Raw genomic sequence first — 18,449 nt, 5'->3', positions numbered from 1 at the left:
GGGAGTCCAATTAACCATGAAAATAATGTCCCCAAAATGAAGCATAACCCAGCATAATTGCCCTTTACCTGTATCTTCACATCTGATGGAACTGATTAAACAACTTGATCACAAAAACAAAAGCAAAATTTGTTGTATGTGGATAATCTCTCAGCAGAGGTGAAACCTTATGGATTCAAAGCTCCAAAATGCCTTTAAAGATTATAGAAGCCTTTAGAGAGCTTTAGTTAGCACTAGATTAGATGCTGCTGAACATCTCATATCCCTCTTTTTCTTATTTCATAGATGCTTTCATTTTTCTTCTACTGTTGATTCGTGATGACAACTGGCTAAATTGAATTGACAGCTGAATTGTCCATGATCTCAGGAGACACTGAGCCAAACTGTGCAGAAACCCTATATTTATTGCTCATTTGAATCAAGTATCTATGGGAGAAAGAAAATTATAAATATGAATTAAAAATTTGAAGAAGTTGCTTTGGAAAGAAGAACTTTTCATTTCAGAGTTGTTTAGGACATATCAGTATTAGTGTATAATTCTGCTGTCCTGAGTCTAAAGTTCTGGGGATTTTTTTGTAAATAGGAAATTTAAAACCACGTATTTCTAGTCTAATTTAAGTTTCCCTGTACAAGTGATCAAGCCTAGCTAATTTTCATCATAAGCACACCTTGCTTTTGTTAAAATTAATGAGGACTGAGAGTGTTAATCAGATCAGACCTCCAACCTTGCCAGTGTTTCAGTGGATTGAAGACCAAGCTCACAGCTCTATCCATCTCTATCCATCCATCCAGTTGTGCCCCAACACCTCCTGAGCAAACATCTCCAGTGAACCATAAAACTGACCCTTGTATTAGGGAAATTGCTTTTTAGCAAAATACATGCAATTTATATGGAGCTGATAAAGCTTCTATTAAGGCACTGGTTAATAGATGTGGTTGGAGCTATTTTTCAAGTATTGATAATAGGGTGGAAAAAGGGTTTCAATTAACTGAGGTTGCAAGAATCATATGGATAGACATGTGCTTTTACACTCAAGTGCACAATTTTCACTGATTGATAAACCTAACACACCACTTGAGACTATATTCTAGTTACATCACTTCACCATTAAATTCTTCATTTACCCCCAAATGAATAGATTAACATTAAGTAAACTCTATTGAAAAATTGTACATTTCAGTGAAGCTTCAATATAAATTTGTTCCATAAAAGAAGATTGCAATTTATCCTTTGAAAGTCATTATTTAAAATGCACAATTCAAGTTTTCTATGCAATAACTGTTTCAGATGTGCTTGTTCAATAAGTTTATGCAAATCTGCAAAAGACGAGCTATACCACATATATAATATATATGTATATAATGTATGTGCATAACATAAAAAAAAATCTTTTAATAAATTAATAATATAAAAAGTAATATTAAAAGGTTACTAAATTTATTGTAAAGGTGATCAACCACAGTATTTTAGCAAATCTGTATTCATAGTTTTTGCTTGCTCTTATGTATGCTTCACATAGACTGGATTTTCATTTTGTTTAAAATAAATAAGATCAGTCGTATGATTCTGTCTGTAGAGTCAGCATTTTATATGCTGAAAAAAATTACTATATTATAGGGACATTCCTGAAAGTCACAGAAAAGCAGAGTAGATGGAATTGCCTTAAGAAGAGGTGTAAAATCAGTACCATTAAAGGATTGTCAAGACTGTGGGCCAAGTTTTGAGGAACATGGAGTTGTTCTGTGAAAACCTGGTGGATAAAACAAACATTGAAATACCTCAAAGAATCAGGACTTCAGTACACTAGGTTTGGCTGCCTGCAGAACTAAATACCAATTGCTATGTGCTTTGTGCTTTTAAGAGGAGATGGTTTTCCATTATACCCAAAAAGCAGCTGTCACAAGTCCTTGGTGAATATCTGGAGCCCCTTAGGGTCATTAGCAGTATGAAGAGATATGATGTTTCTAAATAGTCATGTGTAACAGGAATTCCTAATCTCTGACAGTGTAGGGGAGATCTGTCAACTTCTTTCTTTTTCTTTCAGCATTAAAAATAGTATACATTTTTTTCAATTCTCTGTTTAGGTTATGGTTTAAACTCTTACAACTGAAGAGCCAGGCATTTGGATGTATTTGGTTACACTGTGCCAATAAACCATGCATGTGATAACTGGTTGGGATATATAATTCTAAATTTAGTTGTATTTTTGGGAATTGAGGAGCCATTGCTTCAGTTGCCTCTCAGATCTACATGTGATTGTTTAAATTTATTTTTCCTTGTGGCTTCCATACAGCCTGCATAAACACTGAACATACAATTTCAAACCTTACTGTTTTGCTTTGGTTATACTTCAGACTGCAGCCACCTCAAACCACTTCAGAGTGAAAACACAATGGCAAAAATGGACTTTTCCCTTTAGATGACAAGGCAATGAAATACAAAGAACAAAAATCTAATTTTTTTGAGGCACTGACTTTTTATATGGCCCATGAATCATCTGCCAGGAATGTGCAAGAACTTTTGTGAAGATGATACCATAGTCAGGCAGAATGATACAATGGAGAGGATCTAAAAGTGCTAGCATTTTGGAAACTTCATTTTTTAAATAACTGTTGTTTTCTTAACTTTAAATATATTCTCAGTTTCCTCAAAGATTGGAAATTGTTCTGCTGACCAAAGCTATGTATCTTCCTGGTAAGCAAGAAGTGTTGACTTAGAACATCAATATCTGTTCTGAATGGTTTTAATAAAGTCTGAGTTAGTACAAAGTAAAAAAAAAAAAAAATTAAAAAAATCTAAATTTGCAAGGACATGAAAACAAGATTATAAAACAACCTTCCAGTCCCCAAATATCCGACCTGCAGAAGAGCTTGGCATTGCCATCTCTGAGATTGTTCAAAATCAGGCCCAGAGCCTGAATAAGAATGTCACCACAAGACATTTTCATGATATTTGCAGATTTTCTTTACAATACCTCCAGCTTTTGATTGTGCTAAAGGCTTAAAAGCAAATCAGAGAAAAGACTCCCCTATTGTGTATTACAAAAGATACAAGCCAGAAACAGTAAAACTGAGAGTACTGTTTCCTAATGCACTCCTTCACATGACAATCAGTTTAGATCTTTTACTTTCTTTCTCAGCCAGCCTCAATAACCATGTACTCAAATCTAACTTCTTTGCTGTAATATGCTGCTGTGGGTGATCCTACCTGGTTTTAATTTACTTTGTATGTTAGAATAATAATTACCACCACTGTGCTATCATATTAGCCTGCTTAATTGTATAGTTTATCTGTACAATAAATACTGGACAAGTAAATATTTTCACTAACATGTGTGTATACAATGTAGACAAAAGGATTTTATATATATTCTCAATAAAATCTTTGGGTTTGTAGATTCATTTGACACATGCTCACCATTTACTCTGATGCTGTTTTTTTAAGGATTCCAGGTATCACTGATGCTACTGTGTTCGTGATGGGGCTAAGAATTATAGTTATAAAAGCTTTATGTGCTTTGGAAAGCAGAGTAGGACCATGAGAGTGTGATTACCAGGGTTTTCTTTAAAATATAATTCAGAATAAGTTCCTATCTAACAGAAACAAAAAGAACTATCAGTTTTTCACAGTTGTACATACAGTGGCCCAGAGTTGGCTGGGCCAACTGCTGTACTCATTAGAGCTGGTTAGATGAGTCAAAATAAGATCAGGACTTGCCCAAATTGCTCCTTGTGGCTTTGATTTGACATACTTCAACTTCACTTGGTAATCTAAGAGAAAAAGAAGACTAAGATAAAAAAGGTCTCAAGGGTGTCCCTGTTTAGAAAGAAATCAATTGATGCCTCTGTTAGTGGCACAGTGTTTCTTCATTCATTTCTGTGGAAAACCACTAGATGATTCATCAAAACCTCCATGCTTGCAGAAGAAGACATGACAAGTTAACAGGAGCTCTGAGGAAGAAGGTATCCTCTGTTTTGCAGGGTGGATGAGGAGGAGCTTTGGGGCTCTACGGGTTTCTCCATGCCTTGGGCACCATGTCTGCTTTTCCAGCTGGGGTGGCCTTGCTGTCCCCTGCCTGGGCAGCAGCTGGCAGCACGGGAGCTGGGGGAAATTGAGAAGCCATTGCTGGTCCTGCTCATGCATCACACTGGCCCTGCACTGCTGGCCCCTGTGTGCATCTCTGGGAGCTACATCCCGGGCTTCAGGATTAAAACACGCCTCAGACACCTGACTTTCATTGACTGCATAAGTCTTTGTGATAAAATATACCCATCTTGTTTTCCTGACATGCTTGCAATGAAGATGTTTCCACCAACTGCACAACACTTCTTCACAGGCCATGGATGAGCTACACTGCGGCACAGGAGCAGTAAGAAGTGAGGAGAGTGGAAGGCAAGAAGTGAATTGCAGGGGCAGAAAACATACCTGGACCCCAATTGCCCATCACCTCACTGAAGGGACTGGGAGGGATGGAAAGTGGGAACCAGCAGTGAAAACAAAGGGAGCTGAGGCAAGAAAGGAGGGAGAAGAGGTGTTTGACTGAAGGAGCGCCTGAAGAAAGGTAAGGAAAGGTAATTCCCTGAGTGTTTGTTCAATTGTATAAATCTTCTTTTTTACCCTCAGTACACCAATCAGTAATTAAAAGGCTGTGTTAATTTGCAATAAATTAAATCAAGTGAAGTTCCCTGCATTAGGGCTGTGCTGCCTGTGACACTGCAGAACAGCTGAATGACAGCCAGGGCTGGTGACAAGCAGCCCAAGGGGCTGGAAGGGCAGTGAGTACACTCTTGCCTGCCAGCACAGCAAAGCCAACACCAGCAGCACGCTCTGAGTAACACACTGCTAGTGCCAGCTCCCACCACATACACTTGAAAAGCTCCTGGGGGATTGCTGAGCTGTTAGTGAGCTAAACAGTTACATTTAGGGCTAAAAAAGCTCTGGAGGAATTTTGCGAGAGAAATGTGGCCAAGAAGGATGACTGCTCTTACTTGAACTTGTAAGATACTATTTCCATCTCCTGACTTTTCATACATAATTATGGGCAAGTCCTCCTAATATAGTCAGAGATGAGATAGGTCCTTTCAAATTATACTTCAGGGATGATATTTAAACCCAGGTGCTCTGAATGTCCACCTTGAACAGCCCATTTATGTCCTTTCTGAACTGAAAGTAAAGAGGGCCTGTCTGAGGCAGTCCCCTTAGGTGACATTGGCCTCAAGTTCAGTGGCCTGACTCTTGCTCCTGAATTAGTCAAGGTATCAGAAAATCCCACAGCTTGCCAGGATTGCTAATGATACCCCTGCTTTCCTATCTGAACATCAGAAAAATGCTTAATAATTGTTCCCAGGCTACAACATTTGATTTTATTTGGGTTGAACTTCATTCTGGCCCCGCCTTATGATATGTAAAGGTAGAAGCATATTTGAGGTGGAAAAAAAGGCCTACTCTGTTCTCCTGATTCCAACAGGTCATGGAATATATGCAGTGTTACATACTAACCTCTCCTGTTGAGGCTACCACAGTGTACTATTCTCAGGGCAGCCATGGCAGAATAAATGAAGTCAGTTGTGCAGTAACATGAAAAAGACACTGGAGCACAAGACACAGTTATTTCAATGTATGATGGGAATTCAGTACCTTAAGCATAGGCAACTGATACTATTTTGGAAACCCTGGGGTATTTTGCCCCATCTCCAGCTGCAGTTGTGGAGGGCCAGGGTCTCCCAGGTTACATCAGGTGGCCCTGTGTTTTAGGGCATCTCAACTGACCTTAGAAATGTTTGTTTAGGCAACTGAATTGTACCCTGACAATCCCAATATTTGCATGGAAATTCAAGTTATGGTGAAAGGTACCTAGTGATTATTTACATTGTGGTTACTCCTTTTACATTCAAAACATCCTTACAATTTGCATCAAGGTTCTGCAATAAACATTCTGCTGATACAGCTACATGGAATATACAGTTATCCCAGGGCTACTTGGCTGGTAAAATCTGGTTCTGGATGTATCTGGTACTCTTCCAGGGTTTAGAGCTGAGAGGCCAGAAATCAAGTTACCAGAAAACAAAAGGGGAACAATATTTAGGAAGCTTCCTCCACCCTATATAGAGGAAAAGTCAAAGGAAAATGAGGGTGAAAATTTGTAATGATGGACTGAGAGGAGAAGAAAGATGATACCAGAAATGGTAAACAAAGGCAGGAAATAGCCTGCTGGGGGTGTTAGTTCTTGATTAGGAGCCCGTTAAGTTTTGGCTAGAGGGCTAAACCCAAGGAGACATTTTGTCAGCCCCAATGTGGAGAGAAAACAGAAAGACAATAGAACAATTAGACAGAGGAAGAGAGCAGAAGTGAACAAACATATTGCCCCTATTACAATGACACACAGCTAGAGCTTTGCAGCAATACTGCCCAGCTGCCTTTAGACCGAGTGAAAATGAGAAAATAAATCAAACCCTCTTTTGACTGTCAAGGGCAAAGAGAGAACTGTTTCTATTTCAGCCACTGGTAACCCGATAGCTTGCCACAGCATATTTCACATAAGGAAGTCTGTAAAGCAACATCTAAGTGTTCCTTGTGATTAATATTCCTTATGATCTGCAGCCACCTAATCGCATCCTGACCCCAGTCAGGGTCAGCTCTGAGGACAGAGGGGCTGTGGGAGCAGGGTGGGCTACCAGGAGGTGCTGCTGAATGATGGAACATATGGAGAGAAAAAGAGGTCCTCTGCAGACATGAATAAATAAATAGTGGCAAACCAAAGGCACTGACCTCAGGAATAATGCCATGGGTCCAGAGCTGTGCAGAGCTATTGAAAGAAGCAGGACAATCTGTTCCTCACTCTCCAGATGCACTGAACGTAGGATGTTTTTTTCCTTCAATTGAATCCAAAAAAACTGCAGCATGGAATGCAGTACTATCCAGAGACACAGAACACCATCTCTGAAGGGATTCCTGGGATGCATTAATCAGTGCTTGGACTGCCCAATTCGCTACAGGACAGATATTCTGCACTGTACAGCAATTCACACATTTTGAATGGTAACAATGCTAATAAGCTTTCCTGTGGGCTTTTTATTTTTTTTTTCCCAGGAATTAGGTGCACTCCTTGATATCTAACAGTCTGGACCATAAGACAGTCCCTCTCCCACCCAGATAAGCTTTGGAGGCACCACTGATCTGAGACAGATGTGTCTGGGCTGGTGGGCCATTAGATGTAGGTCTCTGCCCAGATTTCACATGATATTGATCCACGGCTGGATCAAATACATACAATGCCAATTTCCTTTGCAGTCAGGGTTTTTCTGAATGGGCACTGTATGGTAGCCTAGAACCATGCAGGCCTCCAAAACAATAGTTTACACAATACATCTAAAATGCTTAATATGGCTTTGAGATTTTTTTCAACAGGACACCTTTGACTGCTTACAAGCAAATTAATTTCCAATCTGTTCTATTGTCTCTTTTTAATCTTATCCTCAAAATATGCTTTCAGACATTAAAGCATCCAAATCAAAGAAAATGGGCCCTAGCATTGAAATGACTAATAGGCCACCTAAAAAAAAAACAAAACGGAAATCTTAATGAGTATACTACACACACTTTTTATTTCACCTTGAAGGGGAAAAAAAAGGCTTTAATTCTGAAAAGAGGATTTATTTCCATTTTTCATTTATGCAAATTACACTCTGAATAAATAAATCTACATAATCCACCTCCCTGCTAGACAACTTGCAGCAACATTTGCCAAGAGAAAGACAGGCTTTTCTGATACTAATGCATAAAACATGCTGAATAAAAAAATTAAAACAAATCATATTGTGTAAATAGCTGATGTGCAACTCTAGAAAGAATAATAGAGGCACTGATGAATTACTCAGGATTGTCTTGTTCAATTATTTCTAACATGTTACCAGTTAAAAGTATATTTAAGTAAAGGTTTTAATAGAGACAGTCATATCCCAAACCACTGAAATCTATAGGAATTTTTTCCCTTTAATTTCCATGCAACAGGCATGTAGATCTCTCTGCTGAAGCACCCAAATCTGTCAGGCTGTTGGTCTTGGAAAACAACCTATTCAGCATGTAGCTGATGTGCTGTGCAGGGGCTGCAGCTCCAAAAAGCAGACCTCTTATACTATTTTGGGAATGTAGGGAGTGCCTTCCCAATTTGATCAAAACTTACTCTTTGATCCTTGTGTCTGTGTGAAATATAGGCTTGGTGACTGTAAAGGTTGCTGCCAGTCTTGGGACTGCCACAGGGGAAGGATCGAATGAAAATCACTGCCAGTATGTTCTTTGGAGGTATCCATGGCCTTTCCCCACTCTGACTGCATAGGGTAGATACTAAAATGCAACTCTTATTCTTAATGGTCCATCCAGAAACTATCAAACTCTGATCATACTTGGAGCTTCAACATCCTTCTGAAAATTTTCCACATTGGAAAATCTGTTGACAGGTGAATCCTTATGCTATTTTCCCTAAAGAATTAAAACTATTCCATGGGGTGGGGTCCCCCAAAAGACTTGACTATTATAAACTGCAACACCACATTTTTACATGCTGTGATGCTTTGTAGAATTTGAAGATATCTTTTCTTGGTGCAGAAATGTGAGTTTCTCACATTCTTCCTGGATGCAATGAAGTGTGGGATATACAAAGCCTACAGAATGGAAGCTGCATAAGAAACCCAGGAAGAAACCAAAAGAAAATATGATTTAATCCCATGCCTCTGCTAAGAAATCCCAGCCACAAGATTGGCACTAAACCCAGTGTTTTATAACAGCTACCTGCAGAAAAATAAGTTTTTTCTATTTGGTTACTGTATAGTCTGGCTGTTAGGAACATACATCTGGGATATGGTATGGTCATAGCCATCCACCACCTGCCAGGACATTCTCCTTGGTAGGCTATTGCAGACTGAGTTGCTCAGTCAGTTGAGCTCTGCTCTGTTGCAGACTGAGTTGTCTACTTGTCAAATCTGCTCCACCATGAGTGAAAATACCTGGTTGTACTTTGGAGGAGTTTGATCCCCAAACAACCAGCAAACAGCCTGTTGGTTGTGACACTGGGCATTCACACCAGGTCAAATCCAGCTTGGACACAGAGGAAATCTGAAGGTAAGCCTCATTGCTTTGCCCTCTGGGAATTTGTTCCTGCAAGGTCTAGCAGGCTGGTTTGGAGAATGCTTCACAGATCAGGTCCCTCAGGCAACAGAGGATGGGCTTGCCTTGATGAGAGAAACACGGCATGGCAGATATCTATGCCCTTGGAGACCCTACTAGCAGAGAGTTAAAGGGTTTGGGGAATTACAGTGAGGGCTGCACTCATGCATTCATCTCCTAAAAAGGCTGGACAAGCCAGGGAAATTGCATGTTTACAAAACCTGGGTTATTGGATTTAAACCAAGAGATTTAGAGTTTTTATTTCTGAAATCATGATTTGACAACAATCTTACAAGGAAAATAGGTACAACAAGAGCCAAGCTCCTTATTTAATGACAGAACTCCAGAAACCACAAATTTAAAAGAACCATGAAAAATTTGAGATTTCAACCAAAAGGAGGAGAAACACTACAGATTTTTGTGGAAACAGAAGATTAAGTTTGGCTGACTGGTATAGAGGAATACTCAGTTCTGAGGTGAGAAATGCACAGGAAGCCTCAAATCCGAGACTGATTCTGCTCAGACTCTACATCAGTAAGACACTGCTTCAGGAGTCCTTGATTTTCCTTGTCTCACTGTGCAGTGGCTGGCCATATTCTCTTGGGAAGTACAGATTCTTCTTTTCATGGGCACTTCCTAATCAGCAGCTTGGCACAGAAGGAAGAGAAAGAAGGGGTGGAAAAGACTCTTGCATCTTTTCTCTACAGCAGATATGTAGGGAAAGTCTATGAAACAAGTTCAGGCTGCTTTCTGCTTCAGGGATACCTGAAGCTACTTGTCCATAGGAGTTTCCAAGTTACATTCTTTCTTGGATAATCTAGGTGTAACTGAGTATCTTGTTATTCTGAGGTGTAATCTAGACTTCCTACTTCAGTCAAGTTCTAGGTTAGGCAAAAACTTGAGGGTTTGAATATGAGCCTTAGTAACTGAATGATCATGGATCAGTGCAAGCTTTTGATATGACAGACCCCTATCCACTTTATGACTTTATCTTGTACTCTGTTAGAGCACTATATCTATTATTCCAAAATGCATGGCTTGCTGAAAATCCCAGCTAAGTTACAACTAGATTTACATACTGATTTATTAAACCAGAGTTTTCATAATTTCACAGTCATCACTGCCAGTCAGTCCTTCTGTCACAAAAAACTAAAATGTGACCGCTTGATGAGACCTTTCACTTGGCAGAAGGGCTCATTTCCCACCTCACCTTACCTGTGGCTGCATGCCAGAACACGCTTATGCTGGGTTGGAACTCAATGATACATGAATACCCACACCAGTGTTTTGTTGTTTCCCTGACTTTAAATTTAGGATACAGTATAATCAGCTGTGTAAGTCATTGCCTTGTGAATCAGCTTCTCACAGAGCAAGGGAAAACATCCCAGCTCCTCCACCAAACTGGCAATTGTTACAAGGTGATTGCTGGGAGACAAGCCACTGGTGCTGCCATGCACACAAACTTGTTCAGGCTAGTAAGTGCTGAACTTTGCCTTTGTTGAAATCATCAAGAGAATCTAGATTTAAGTGAAATGAATACACTTGGGAATAATAAAAACCCGCAGCATTTCTACTTTTCATGTAACAGCCTAAACTCTTAGTGAATAGCTTAGTGAAACTCTTTCAAGCTGCTGGCTTGTTCCTCTGATGTGATGGACACGGAATTTAGAACATAGAAAATTAGTTTTAAGTTTCCACGGAATCACAGAATCAATTTGGTCGGAAAAGACTTCTGGGATCATCGAGTCCAACCTATGGCCAAACACCACGGCACTGAGTGCCATGGCCAGGTTTTCTTTAAACACCTCCATGGAAGGCAGCCCGTTCCAACGCCTCATCACTCCTTCTGTGAATGAATCCCTCCTAATGTGCAACCCAAACCTCTCCTGGCGGTTTGAAACACTACACTGAAAAACCAGAAGGGAAAAAACTCCAACACTATGACTTGGAGATGAAGGACTTGAAGGCTGATACTCCATAGGTTTTGCCCAATAATGAAAGAATGTAGAGAACAGAGGCGCTCAGGAGCGGCAGCGGCCTGTGCAGTTTGGTCTGACGTTCCAGGGAACGAGCTTGTTCTCTCCACAACACTGCAGAGAAAAGAGAAAAGAGAGGAGAGAGGAGAGAGGAGAGAGCAGGGAGCAGCAGCAGGAGCAGCTCCCGCGGGGCTCCCTCAGCCCCGGCTCGGGCCGTGCCGGGCCGCAGCGGCGGGCGGGGCCGGCAGAGCCGCCATCCGCAGGGCGCAGGCGCAGGCCGGAGCCGGGCCCGGCAGCGGCGCAGGCGCGGCGGTGGCCGCGGGATCCCAGCAGGCTCGGGGCGGCGGGCGCGGTGCGGGCCCAGCATGTCGGAGAAGAAGCAGCCGGTGGACCTGGGGCTCCTCGAGGAGGACGACGAGTTTGAGGAGTTCCCGGCTGAAGGTGCCGGGCGGGGGCGGAACGGGACGGGACGCCAGGACGCGACAGGCCGCGGCCTGCAGGCGGGACCGCCGCGGCCTGGGCCGGCCGGGGCGAACAGGACAGGACGCGGCAGGCGGGAGCGGCGGTGGGGCAGGCGGGAGCGGCGGTGGGGCCGGCGGTGGGGCCGGCGGTGGGGCCGGCGGTGGGGCCGGCGGTGGGGCCGGCGGTGGGGCCGGGGCGCCGTGTGTGCCGGCCCTGCCCGCGGGTCCCCGTGTGTGCCGGCCCTGCCCGCGGGTCCCCGCGGCTGCTCCGTGGGGCAGCGCCGTGCTGCCGCTCCGCAGGGCCCGACTGAGCCCCGCGGGAGCTTCCCCGGTGCCCTGCGGGTCCCTGCGCAGCCCCGCCCGGGCAGGGGCTGCAGCGCAGGCAGAGCCGCGATCGAGCGCGGTCGCGGTGCCCGTGCCCGGCTCTGTGGCGGTGTCGCGGCGCTGGGCACGTCGCGCTGCGAGTGCTGTGTCACTGTGCGAGAGGGCTGGGAACAAGTGCGGGAGAAGTTTACTGCTTTTTGACACTGGAGATGGGAATCGCAAGGCAGAGGAGGGACGAGGGCTGGAAACTGAGCGTAAGATGGAAAAATATGTGAAAATGAAACTGCTCTCTGTAATTACTTTTAGTTTCTTTACCTATTGATGCACGGGTATGTATATGCTGGTTTGCTTTTAATAGGTACAGATATACTTAATAAGGAAGTTAAATTCAATGAAACAGCTCAGTGTCCTAGCGATAGTCTTGGAAACATCCCTATTAGGGCATGTTTACTTTTTATGTCCTTAATTCTATCTTGAGTTGTGGATCCTGAGAAATTATATATATTACGATGAATGTAACATCAGGATTTTTTTTCTCTATTGTCTTTATTGCATGTGGTTTTTCTATGGTATTACAAGCTTTAGGTGTTCTGAGCCCTTTAATTCTGCTAAAATTAATGTTTTTGCAGGTACTGATAAAGTTCATTACACAGTTAGGATATTAGCTAAAATAAACTTAAAAGACCATATTTTCTTTTTCCTAAGTGTTTCCTAAAAAGAAAAAAGTTTATCTTATTTAATGTAAATTAAGTATTCACAGTAGGGGAAGTCTCTGGAGCTTCTGGACCTTGGATTGGGCAGAGCCCTGACTTGCTGTTACAGAAGGTGAAATTAGTTTTGCTTGACTCTGGCTGTAATGCTAAAGCAAAGTACTGTGCAGGCTTTCTGGGTGGAACTGAGACTTGTCAAAAAGTGACCATCATCAGGCTTCTAGATGTTCTTTCTTGCAGAAAATAAGAATGTCTAAAAAGGTCCATTTGAATCCTTAAGTGAAGTCATAGTTTTGAGATGTTGAGTGTTCAGACCACTTTGTCTGTTATCTTCAGTGTTTAGGAAAGAATTGTGATAACTGGGCTCAAACCCATTCCAAATTGTTGTTCTTTCAAATTAAAACACCACTTTCTAGGAACAGAAGAACTTTGTGTTCTATTACCCAGTTTTTATTCAAAGGAAATTAGATAATGCAAATCTGTGTTAAAGGATGAAAACACGGACTTTTGGGGTTTATTTCAGCCTAAAAATTTACTTAAACAATTTATGAAATCAAGTTATGTATCAAAACCAGACGTGCCCAATTTTTATAAGATACTTTGAAGTATAGCGTAAGTATACTATAGTAGATGAAAAGACATGTAAATGAGCCACTTAAGAATCTTTTGTACAGTGCATTTCAGAATATAAAAATGTGAAGTGATAGAGCATGGCATAAAGAACCCTAAAATCCTAAAAACTGGTTTTTGTTTCCCAAGTACAAAATAAAACAATCAGTGATCAGCATATACATTTTTAAGGAGTTCAGCCATGACAAGTTTATAGTTTTGGTGTATATTAGTAGTACTTAATGGTAGTAGACTCTTAAGTGATCTTAATACTTTCAATCCCAGATCATGCTCTACCTTTTTTACTTTCGTTTAGTCACAGGCATATAATGTAGCAGGGAGTAATAATTGTATGATACAATTCGGGGGTAATAGTCTCAATATACAGAGAGATACAATCTACAATATATGCAGATGCTGCAGAATCTTGTCCTGCGGGGATGAGAATGTAATTTAGGCTTTACTTTCACTCTCCACCTCAGCAAGGAAGATGAGATGGGCCTTTCTGACTCCTCTTTACTCAGTGTGATTTAGAGCATCTTTTTCTGCCCTGCTGATCTTCTGTGACTGAAGCTGCTGTTTGTTGTGCTGGATATGAGTTACTGGGAGATTGTTTTTTCAACTTTGTAGTTCTGTCTGAGCTACTTATATGTTTGTAGATAGAAGAGTTTGACTTTATGTTAATTTTAAGTTGTTTGAGCTTTGTTTTTTCTCTCTTCAAAATCAGTTAATCAGTAAAGTTGTTTCTTTTTTGAAAAAAAAAAAACAAGTGGAATATAAATTGGCAAGGGCACAGCTTATTGGAGGTGGTTGTAAAGGATAAGCCCTTCCCTTTGAGCAACTAGCAATACAAGTAAATCCAAATAATGCATTTTTTTATACAACATTTTTTCTTCACCTTTTCTTCCCAATTTTTTTCTTTTGCTCTCACAGCACAATTTCTATGCTCCTTCATCTTTTCCCATTATATAATTTATTTGAGTAGGGAAATTTAATTGTAATGCCTTCCACACGTGTGTCTTTAATCAGTGACAAATGGATTTTCCTGTCCTGGTGAATCTCAAATATTAATTTTGTTGCCTGTCAGTGTTAGAAAAAGGAGGAGAAAATGCAAAGACCAGGCTTCATTCTTAGAAAGTTAGCTGTTCACAGTGAGTTAGTTTTTGATGTTTTACCCACTGACTATCTCCCCTGCTTCCCCCATACCTCCATCAGTGTTTAATGTTACTTTAGGCCTTAGTCCTCAGAGCTTTCTGTGCATGGGCAGCACATGGCTTACTAGAATGAAAGGGGAACAACAGTGTTATCTCTTTAAATACAATAATAGACTTTCAGAAATAAAAAGTTGCAAGTGTCAAAATTAGGGGGCTTCTTTTTTTTAACATTTGAAAAACTGTGTGTCATTTAGTAGGAATAAACTGAGAAACTAAAAAAAAAACAAGTAAGCCAACTTCTGTTTTCATAGTGAATCTGAGCCTTGAATTTTCATTATTTCTCTGAACTATTTTGTTTGATTTTATTTTTTTTCTAATAATGAAGCATTAAGTGTGTGATGAGTAATTTGTCAAGGCTGATGTGCCAGATTACTTTATTACAGGAAAAATATAAATAAAGTTAGTAAATGGACATAAAGTGTTTCCCTACAAAGGCAAGACAGCTTCTGCTGTCTTGGGAACCCAGAAATAGCTGATTAGAGGTATCAAGTGCTGTTTGCAGATGCTTAACTCAATTTGCCTTTGCTTCTGCATCACAGATAGTTTTTTGTCATTTGCCCATAGACTGACTGCATCTGATTTGAGGGAACAGAGATTGTGTCTGTGTTTTGGTGAAAGGATCTGATACATATTTACTTTTTTAATCTGAAAAAGATGTTTAAATACAAATCTGGAAGGATGATGCTACAGTTTATCCATAAGTATGCAAAATATCTCTTAGGAATGTTTAATCTTTCAAGCCATGATGTGTGTGTAATGATTTTTTTCACCAAGTTTCATTTTTGTTGTAATTACAGAAATTTTGAGATGTATTTTAGATCTGACTCATAAACACTTGAATGTGATCCAGACTTCTGTGTTAAATTTACCAGAAATCTGCCTTTCCCTGTGGCTGAGCTAACTGGTCAGTAAGACATGGTACCAAAGCAGTGCAGCATACAGTATTTAGACCTGCTTTTCTGTCTTTAGATTGGACTGGTTTAGATGAAGATGAAGATGCACATGTCTGGGAAGACAACTGGGATGATGACAATGTAGAAGATGATTTTTCCAATCAGTTAAGGTAATTTTATTTAAACTTTCTGTTCTAGAAGATGGGTAAAATACTTTAAATTGAGTTGATTAGTTAATATCTGAAAGTTTGAAATCTGCTTACTTTAAAAAAATAAAGATCTTAAAAGGAAGTAAATGAGAGCTCTACTTTTTGCTTTTCTATTTAAAGTCTTTTAGAACCAGACTTAGGGATTACAAGACTCTGAAGTACTGATCAGCATTTCATCTTTTAATAATTCTACTGAAAATGCCTTAGGGCATTGTGGTGACAGAATTTTGCTCTGTTATGGAAACAATGCAAAGATCACGGAAAGTTGAGATATAGTTGACACTTTGTCAATTTAACATGAATGGATCCTTTTCTAATGACTTTTCTATGTGTGTGTGTGAAAGTTCTGCATTGTACTGCCAAGATTAATGGCAAGGCATCCAAGATTATCTCTTTGTGCTATGTGGTGTGCAAAGTATATTACAGTTTTTATGTCTGTACTTTAAAACAGCACTGCTGTTCTTTGTCCAAATAGGTAAATTTTCTGGAGATTAGTGATCTGTGTTAACGTGCAGGTTCTTTCCTATGTGGTGAACATACGGTTTATGAGCAACAACAGCAAAGTAATTGTTAATTACATGCTTTAAAAAAGTGATAGCAATTTGTGTACCTCTAAACCAGTTGCTTAATCCTCTTTGTCACTTGTAGTTTCAGTAATCCTTTACTGACGCATAATTATAACTTAAATTGTTTCAAGCATTCAGAACAAAGCCAGATTTTATAATTAATCCCTCAGTGTGTTGCATGAGGAGCAAACTGTCTGTAATACAGCCTGCTTAAACAGTTCCTGGGTTGATCTCCCTTGTACTCAGGGAAAGCAATTATTTTTGTGTATTCTGCATAAAAAATTGTTAGCATAGTTATTTCATATATGGTTCAAAGGCAGTTAAATGGTAATATCAGTAAACATGTAATAAACAGACTTTTTAGAAATAGTACAATTCTTGATAGACACATTTGATCTAGACAAACTTTGTGTAACTGGCCTTAGTTGCAGCCTGCAGTATTGGTGACCGTATAGTGGTTTGCAGTGTTGCCTGGTTGTAGCGTGTTTCTTCCATCTCTAGAAAGCAAATTCTGCAGTCCTCCACTTTTAAAGTCCTACTACTAAATGTGCAAACTAACCCAAAATATTTTTAGAGATTTGTATTTCTGTATCTAGATACACGTGTGCTAGAATAAAAGGGGATAAAACAGGATGCATCCTGGCTGGTGTGTTCAGAGGCAGGTGAGAAGCAAAGTGGTGGCAGGGCAGGAGTGATAACAGTTGTAGTTCCCAACAACAGTTGCTGTCCTGGCCACAACTAAGGATAACAAAGCAGCCCCTCAGGATTGTTCACTGCAAGGTGTATTGCACCAAGACATAAATAAAAATTCCAGACTGCATTATTCTAAAAGAAAAAAAAAAGCTTATAATTGTTTTGGAAGCACATGCAGTTAAGTCATATAGAATAGTGAGCTTGCATGAGTTAAGGAAATATTGAGAATAATGTATAAGATTCTTGAGAATATTTATAAGATAATATTTTGGTTATTCTAATGAATTTGGAGATGTTGCAGGTGCATAGGTGCTACTTCGTGCCATATGGTGGGTCAGAGGGCAATAACTGTGATTAAAACAAATATTTGAATTTTTCACTGAGAAGTCACTTATAGTGATTTAAGATAAAAAAGTGGAGTTTAAGAATTACAAAGTAAGGATAAAGTAATTGGTATGAATAAAAAAGCAGTACAACATTGCTATTTAAAATGATTGTATTTTGGGTAGTATATTTAATTTTTAAAAAAACCACACATGTAACAGTATTATGTATGTGTTTCAATATATCTGTCTCTCTTCTATACAGAGCTGAATTAGAAAAACATGGATACAAGATGGAAACGTCATAGCTTTTGCAGAATATGGAGTGGTTTAACACTGAACTGTGGATAGACTTTATTGAGAAAAGAAGAAAAGATGGAAAATTAGAAGACACACTTAGTTCATTATCTGCTTGGATTTATTATTGTTTTGTATAAAAAATAAAGTTTTTAATCTTAGCCTGGTCATACATTTAGCCTCTACTCACCTGGTACGTTGTATTTTGGTTCTGAATTGTCTTGTGTGGCGGAATCCACGGACCTGCCTGGAATGCCACTAATGGTCTGGCAGTGGCTGATGCTCTTGCACTGGCTGCTGCCTGGGGGGCTAAACGTGTGTAACCAGAATGAAGACTAATTAATGTTGTTGTCACAGGAAATAAAATACTTATGTACTCCAATTAAAATGCAGCAGAGATTGAAAGCAGTATTAGGGAGTGATAAAGCTTGTTTTGCTTCAGCATTTTATTTCATAATGACTTGGGGTTTTTTTTTTAGTCATTTCATATGAGTGCTGGTTTAATAAAACAGAGTTCAAAGTGTCTTGCAACAGCAGAAATCCAAACTCTCCAATCTAGTCCTGTAATTTCTCAGGACTGTTAAAGATGAGACTTCTCTGGAGGTGAAAGTTCTGTTCTTGCACTTATTTGAGCCTAGGAATCTCTGCTGAAATTGCCTCCAATTTGCCAGTTACAGCAGTTCATCTGTATCACGCAAACATGCCTGCAGAGAACAGAAATCAAACTTCCAACTTATTTCATGGAGGCCAACACAGATTTGCCAGAAAGATATCGCAGTAGTGACTGGATTCAATTACTCTCTGAACTAGAAAACAGAAAGTGGAAATTACCACACCTATTACCACTTCCATGAAACCTCCCCAAAGGACCTGTTAAAGCTGTTGTATGCAATGACAGAGGGAGATGGCAGCCATGGCTCCTAATTAAATTAGGGCTTTTTAATAAAGGGGCATCTATAGTTACATACTCATGGAAATTTGAATGAGCTACTTGCTTTTTAGCTGTTGACT

General features: G+C 40.0%; 1 long non-coding RNA gene across 1 annotated transcript; it reads left to right on the top strand.

Annotated features, from left to right (window-relative positions):
* The first annotated feature begins 11,417 nt into the window (after positions 1 to 11,417).
* LOC136558848 (uncharacterized) lies at positions 11,418 to 17,599 on the top strand. Its single transcript, XR_010783937.1, has 3 exons — positions 11,418 to 11,580; positions 15,427 to 15,520; positions 17,407 to 17,599. It is a non-coding gene; the product is annotated as an uncharacterized lncRNA (long non-coding RNA).
* The last annotated feature ends 850 nt before the right edge of the window (positions 17,600 to 18,449 follow it).

Source organism: Molothrus aeneus, chromosome 1 (assembly GCF_037042795.1).
Source record: "Molothrus aeneus isolate 106 chromosome 1, BPBGC_Maene_1.0, whole genome shotgun sequence".
Classification (NCBI taxonomy): domain Eukaryota; kingdom Metazoa; phylum Chordata; class Aves; order Passeriformes; family Icteridae; genus Molothrus; species Molothrus aeneus.
This window is presented reverse-complemented; position numbering and strand designations above follow the sequence as displayed.